We start from the raw sequence: 8,301 nt of genomic DNA, 5'->3' as shown, positions 1-8,301 counted from the left end.
CTTTACGCGCACAGGGCTGGAGTCATAATGCGAGACAGCTGGTTTTTCTGGTCCTGCAGCCCGGGCCGAGGCGTGGTGCTGCGGACATCACACGGTAGGAGGCTCCAACGTCACGGGGATCAAAGACGAGGAGAAATCTGACAGAAAATCATTAAATCGGTCTAATAATTGTGATGCGTAAAAACAAAGTCAGTAGGTCCATGTATTTATTTAGGCTGTTTAGACCTATTTTTTAATTGTTTGTTTGGAGGCCTATGTGTGTTTTTAAGCAACACAATTTCTGAAGGAGACACGTCATAAACAATTAACCAATTAAATGTCAATCCACGAAAATATAAACATTTAAAGCCTTACTTCGGAATATTCTCCAGCGCAATAAAAACAAAACATGCTTTTATTTCAGTTCAGTTTTTTCTACATGGTGGAGCTTTCATTGATCATGTGATGACCAAAGTTAAAATTTGAACAATCCAACATAAATTTCAGAAATTGGAATACATGGTGTACAGGCTGTTTGAATTTCTTAATTCATGTTTTTAAGCAACACAATTTCTGAAGGAGACTCGTCATAAACATTCATTAAATGTCAATCCACGAAAATATAAACATTTAAAGCCTTACTTCGGAATATTCTCCAGCGCAATAAAAACAAAACATGCTTTTATTTCAGTTCAGTTTTTTCTACATGGTGGAGCTTTCATTGATCATGTGATGACCAAAGAAAGAAACAAATTAAAGGTGCATTGTGTAACATTTCTGGTGGAGGGTCCTATCCAGGTCGGTGCCACATAGTGCCTCCGCTCAGTTTCATTTCCCTATAGCGACTAGGTCAGAAATTGGAATACACTAGATGGTACGCAAAAACCTTGGAAGTGTGAGTTCAGCTGCCAACCAATCAGCGAAGAGCCATGCATTTTGTGTTGGCAACGATTCCCTAGAACGAGGATTTAAAGCCGGAACAAAGAGAATGTTTGGTGAGTTTTATCAAGGGGAAAGATTCGCCCTTCTTCCTACGGGATTTGGCGCAGTGATTGGTTAAATGGAAAAAGTACCTGCCTGCTGTCGAGCAAATTAGTTCTAATGCTGCAAGGTCAGATGGTTTCTACAAACTGAAACCAGCTGATGAATCAGGCTAAGAGGGTTCACCATGGAGCTGGTAAATGGTCACATTTTTAAACAATGCTTTTCCACCTTTCATACACCAGTGTAGGCAGACACTATAGGGGCGAGGTGGGTTAAGTGTCTTGCTCAAGGACACAGCGACAGCATTCATTTGTGGGAGAATCACATCGCCAACCTGTGGGTCAGTGGATCTGACCACTCAACCAATTATGTTTTTGTTTTTTGTTTTTTTCTTCTTTTGTTTATATCAAGAGCTAGATTCAAACCACCAACCTTCGGATCAGTGGACTAAAGCTCTTACACTGAGCCACTGTTGCCCCGAGATGGTATTACTTTGTCTGAAATGTTTCACAGTATGGCATTATACCTTTCTATCATCATGGAGACCAAATGAGACCAAGTTACAGGTCAGATCTGTACAGAGGCAGCCCAGCCCACAGTCGAAATATTTGTTTTTCAGGGTATTTTTGAGCAATAAAACCACCAGTAATGTAATAAACTAGAGCTGTTTAATGTCATAATGTGGAATATTCGAAGCAGAGCAATGACACATCCATAGAAACAAGAAGGTGACAGACTCCAAAACAAAAAGTTACACAGTGCGCCTTTAAGCATGCAATTGAACACATATAATTACACATATTAATTTTAATGCGTGTGTAGCTTTGTGACTTAAAGCTTTTGCCTACATGTTTGTGGGTTTAAAAATTAACAGTGACCTGCCTATATGAGACTGTCCAAAGGTGCTGGGTGTGTTTGTTCAAAGCACACATATATTAGCCGCCTTTTCCATTAATGACGGATGTTCTCATGATAAACTGCTGCGATTTCTAGGTAAGACTCTGTAAATAAACACTAAATCTCGAGTTGGGTATTTATTTAACGGCAGTAATTTAAAAAGTCAAAAGTCAACAAAATTTATTAAAGGTACATTGTACAGGTACAACTTCAGAAGGTCCTTTTCTCGGTGGAGATGTTATTTCTTTATCTGAAATGTTTGACAGTATGGTATTAAACCTTTCTATCGTCAAGGAGACCAAACCAGACCAAGTTACAGGTCAGATCTGTGGAGAGGCGACGTCACTCACAGTCAGAATTCCTGTTTTTGAGCTGTAAAACCACCTGTAATTTAATAAATGTAAGGTAGAGCTGTTAAATGCTATACTGTGGAACATTCCAGGCTGAGAACTGACATGTCCAATCGATCCAATCTAACTTTATTTGTGCGTTATGTGCGTTATTTGGCACATTTTACCAACACAAAGTCTCCAAAGTGCTGAACAGAGTATGCACAATATACATGAACACATTGAGAAAAAAATGAAGCATAAAATAAATAAATAAATGAGCAAGTCACTAAATAAAAAAAAAATGACTTACTTATTTATTTATCCATGGATACAAGCAGGGGACAGACCCCCAACTAAGAAATTACACAGTGCACCTTTAAATATTTGCAATTACAAAACCAATTCAACCAGAAAAAGGTGGTTATGGTGAAGAGGAGTATACAGAGAGGCTGAGGGGGCTGTTGGTTCTGCTGCTGCGGTGAGAGGTTTTAGAAATATAATCTTCTTTGTGTATTTAATATTGAATATCATGACCAGACACTTACCCAAAATTGTGCTTGTTTTTGTGTGTAGCATTATCACACTTCCCAGAATCCAGCAGCGGTTCTCGTGTTACCTTCAGGGTCCTGCGGTGATGTGTTCAGGGCCAGGGAGGTGCCCATGTTACAAAGGCTGGGAGAGGGGAGCCTTTGTGAGGGAGAGTAACACAGCCTTATTTGGGCAGACTCTCTTTGTTGTGCTTTACCCAGTTACATTCCTGGATGGATGGATTTTGAGGCCATGTGGAACCGAACAACACCAGATAAGGTTTCCGATTCGCGAAAACAAGTTTGGAGAAAGGAAAATCATGTTTAGAAAAATAGAAGAAAAAAAAACATGAATGAGAAGTTTATGCAGCTTCTTGTAACTCTCTATTGTGTCTTGGACTGGCAATTTCAGATATGTACCGTAATTTTCATTCCACCCATCTCCACTGTCCACAGCAGCAGAACCGTCAGACCCTTCAGCCTCTCCATCTCCTCCTCTTCATGTCTCTCTTGGTTGAAACACAAAATAATCTCAATATTTTCAAGCTGACTTTAGATGGAAAACATCTATTTGAAAAAGATCTTATTAATGGAAAGCAGGGTTATAAAAATGGATGCACAGATACTAATTGGCTTAAGGCTCTTGTGTGTTTTTGTGTGTGTGTGTGTGTAGTGTTTGAGTAACCCTTTATTATTAGTCTGTTTATCTCCAAAGCTCACAATGTTCTGTTCCACCTTGTGATGTGACGAAGTGGTAATTTCTACATTAACAGCCACATTTTACCTTTTGTTTAAAGAAACAGTTCGGCATTTTGGACATAGGGCCTCATTTCCTAGTGAGCCAAAGTGTTGGAGATGCATGGAGACACTTTTTTTAAAATATTCCATCCAGTCCTTGTATTTGCAGAGGTCACTGGTGCTAGGCTAGTGCATGTCAATGGCCATAGTTAGCCTGCCACTAAAAACAGTCTTACCCACTCCACAAAACACCCGAAGCAAATCTATTATTACGCCAGACTGTTGATGTAAATGTCTGTGTTGACAGAATAATGTTTGAAATAAAACTAATCTTGCATCACATGAATTGTCACATGCTGAGGGACTATTTTCTCATATATCAGTCCGCTGCTGTGAAGTTTTCTATCGGGAAGTACAACTCACTGCTGCTCAGACATAAATCCTACAAATGCAAGATTGGTTGTAAAATTATTCTGTTGACACAAACATTCACATCAACAGTCTGGTGTAATAATAGAGTTGCTTCGGGTGTTTTGTGGAGTGGGTAAGACTGGTTTTAGTGGCAGGCTAGCTATGGACATTGACATGCACTAGCCTAGCTCCAACGACCTCTGCAAATACAAGGACTGGATGGATTATTTTAAAAAAGTGTCTCCACACATCTCCAACACTCTGGCTCACTAGGAAATGAGGTTCTATGTCCAAAATTCCAAACTGTCCCTTTAATAGAGGTTGACAATTCCAGGTTTGCAATTATCCATATGATCCTAGTGAAGGCGTTTGCAGTTTAGTAACACAGTGGAGCACTTCCTGTACTAAATGAACACGTGTGAATGAATGAAAAAACACAACACTGAGTATGTTTTTGATGAGAAAACAACATTATGACATTTTAAAATAGTGCAATATTGGCTCTTTAATACTAGATAAAAAAAATTTTTTCTGACATCAACTGAAATAATTATTCTATTTTTTCATTATATACAGTTATCAGTACCATATGGACATCCTGGATCCTGGGGCTTTCTCGGTCTAGTATGCCCATTAATCTTAATATATTTTTCTTTCTTTATCTTTTCATTGTTGTATTGAAACTGGCAATGAGTATCAAGCATATCGAGTTTTGAGATATTTTACTTTCGTGACAAGAGTAATGGAAAATAGCTGCTTTTATAAAAACCAAACAAAGATAAAACTATTTACACTGCAATATTGAGCCAGTCCACTTCCTAAGAACTAAACTCTTGTCATTGTTTAAATTTGGACTCAAAAGCTCCATTAGGCCCTGTCTGAAGTTTACCTTAACAGGCCCTACGGAAAACAAAAGAACATTTTACAGCTACATTAAGAATTGGAGTTTCAGCTTTAATCCGAGCGACTGTGAGATCTTCCCCGTGGGTACGGCAGTGTAGGTAGGTGAGAGCTTAAAGGAATGCGAAAGTACAGAGCCATCAGGGTAATGGAGGGTCACCTGATCTGTGTCGGGAGGAGGGGGGAGAGAGGAGAAGTGAGAGTGGGAGCAGCATTGGGTTTGACACTGAGGGGCTTTGTGAAGGAAATCCCCGCACCAGCCGAGGCAAAAAGGGTCTTCTGTCTGTACGGCGGTTTCTGATACTGCTGTATGTGAAGATGATTGTGTAGTATAGTACAGGTGCAGACAAAACAGAACTTCAACATTTTGGGGGTATATTAAAATTTTAATATCATAGTTTATTATGATGGGGAAAGAATTGGAAAGTCACACTTGAACACTGTGTTCAGCCTTGTTTGTGTAATCCATAGACTGTATATCTAAATGGACGCCGCTGTGATCCAATTGGAAGTGAGCAGGGGGGCACTTCTGACTCCTTTTACTCTGGCTTCAATTTACTTTACTGTGCAATTATAGCTTATATTGTACAGGAAATGAGAAGTCTATATGTTCTTTGTTAATTTGGGACAGTAGAAAAAAGGGGTGTATAGATATTTACTTCCTCCCACTCCTTTTCGGACACAAGTAAAATCTGCATATTTATTTTTGCTTATTATAATAGAAAAGAAATATTTACTTTTTGGTATATATATAGCTATAAATTATATCTATGTATATCTATAAATTATATCTATGTATTTACATTTTTTATGCACGTTCTATGAATTACTGTCCAAATAAACATTCATTCATTCAATCATTCATTCACTTTACATTGAAAAATTGCTGTCCCTCTCTCTGTTACAGCTGCAGTGAGCCTCGTCATTTTGGTCTTAAAATGTTCGTATTAATCTGCTCTACGTGATCCCGGAGTCTTTATTTCACTATTTTGTCAGTAAACAAATTCTTATTATTAATATGAAACTCAACTCCAGTTTTACTCTTTTAACTGCTGGTCTCATGAGCGTCATCCAGACTCTATAGGTTGACGTCAAACTCCCTTAATCCGCTTCTTTACACAGTCTATAGTGTAATCCCCCACTCATCCAGGTATGATCCATAGTTTAAGAAAAAAATCAGTTCTGTCAACGGGACAAAAGTTTCAGAGTGAACCATTTTAGTCCTCGTTTAGTCCTGGTCCAGTTCACATTTAGTCTCAGTTAAATCCCAATTTTGATGTGGTCATTGTGCGAGCGTGATTAAGTGCCCTTTGATTTATTTCAGCAGGTTTTGAAAAGTACTGAATAACTGACCTCAATGAAGTGAATACATAACAATGAAATAGGGGAATGGGAAATGGGAGCAGCTACGCCTGATTGCAATTATGATTTACTTTTAATTATTTTGACATTTTCATTTTATTACCATTCTTTTTTACTCTTTGTTATTATATTGTAATGTGTGACTTACTGTGTCCAAGTAATTTCCCTTGTGGATGTATGGATGTTTAGTACCAAATATATTTCATGTTCAAACTAAATGCAGGCTTAAAACAAAAGTAATCAGTTACATTGACTTCAGTAACTTTTAAAAGCATACTCTTCAGAGTACTTTTCTAGCAACATACTTTTACTACTGCATGAGTAATACTTTAATTGAAGTAACAGTACTCTTACTTGAGTAAAAAGTTGTGGTTACTCTTACCACTGTGAGTTTATAAGTGACTAAAGCGTTATGTTGACAATATGAAATAATTTGAACATTTGTGTTTCTTGCTCTGCTTCTTCAAATATATTGTAGCTTTTCAAATTTTTGTGTATATCCTTGGTAAACTGCAGATTTTGTGTATTATTTAATGTTTTGTCCTTCAAATTATAACTCAGATGTTATGAAATGTTGGAAGTTATTCTTACTTAAGTAGTAGTTTTCCTAAATACTTTTTACTTCAGTCATTTCTTGGACCACTGTATTATTTTGAAGTAACATTGCTCTTACTTAAATACAATTTTAGGGTCATTTACCCGCCTCTAACGGCTTTGAATAAGACTGCACTTTCTCAAAATAGCTTTGGAGCTTTGAACAGTGAATATTGTTGCGTAAATAGTGAGTCATGGTTAACCTTTTTCTATTGTTCTGATTGTTCTGATCCCTTTCTTCCTCTCTCACATCTACAGATAACAATAGGTGAGGGAGATATGTGTCATATGTATTGGACATTTGTGTTGCCACATTTGTACTGTACACCCCCAGACTGACCTGAATGTCACTGAATGATTAACATGTCTGTTTATGAATGCCTTATGAATGAACTTCAGGTGCAGTGCGGTTATACTAGTAGTATGTTTTACTCTAAATACATTGAATTGAATGAAGTAGTGTCATCATGTTGCTAAAATTTCAAACTCGATATCAATACTAAGAAATAAACTCAATAACTCAATGGTCTTTCTTTATATAATAGAGTTTGATTTGCTTAATTCTTGTTTCATTGATGTGAGAATTAAACAAAAGACAACTCCAGGTATGTTTCTGGCAAGGAAGCAACATGGTTTAAAGCTCACAAGAGTCAATTCTGTGTAATTATAGTACCTTTAAATAATAGTACTTCCTTTTATTGTAACATGTAGTCTTACATCCGTGTAATATTTTAGGCCTCCAGGTATGTGTGGACTTATAATTGTTCTGAAACAGCTCAAGATCGTACCAAAGCTATTCAGGAAATGTTCATTTCTGTCCTGTGAACCAAAAACAGCGATATTTATTTACATGACCACTTACACAATTTTCATTATTGTTGTAGTCTAAATAAATCTCCATATTTACTTTTATATTATATGTTATGTTACTGTTATGTTTTGGGAATGGGATGACAGTTTTTCTAATGATTTTAGTATCATGGTTTTAGTATCAAATGTGTAAAAGTACCCATGACTCTTATGCAAATCAGATGCCCTTCCTGTCACCTCCAGTCATGTTCCTGTGACTTTACAGACAATTTGGGTGTGTGACTTAAATGGCCAATTACCCAGGCATGTGTCTGTGATCAGGCAAGATCTGATTTGCCAGCTTTCTAATTTTAGGTTCTTACACCACTGCCGCTTATACTTGTGCACTGTGTAACTTTTCTAGTGGTCTGCTTGTTTTCATGGAGATGTTATTGCTCCACCTAGTCCGAGAATATTCTACGGTATGGTATTAAACTTATCTATCTCCATGGTCAGATCTGTGGAGAGGCAACACCAGTGTAAGAATGCATTTTTAAGCAGTAAAATGCAAGATAGATACATTAAATACTGTGGAACATTCCAGGTAAAGCAACATCTCCATGGAGACAAGCAGGTGTTGGACCCTTAAAAGAAAAGAAAAGCTACATAGTCCATCTTTAATTTGCATCTTAAAGGACGCACTGTGTAACCTTTAGGTTGGGGGCCTGTCACCTGCTTGTTTCTATGGATATGTCATTGCTCTGCCTGTAATGTTCCACAGTATGACA

Source organism: Boleophthalmus pectinirostris, unplaced genomic scaffold, assembly GCF_026225935.1.
Source record: "Boleophthalmus pectinirostris isolate CB_2022bp ecotype Guang Dong unplaced genomic scaffold, ASM2622593v1 HiC_scaffold_10, whole genome shotgun sequence".
Classification (NCBI taxonomy): domain Eukaryota; kingdom Metazoa; phylum Chordata; class Actinopteri; order Gobiiformes; family Gobiidae; genus Boleophthalmus; species Boleophthalmus pectinirostris.
The sequence above is the reverse complement of the archived record's forward strand: the minus strand, read 5'-3'. Positions refer to the sequence as shown.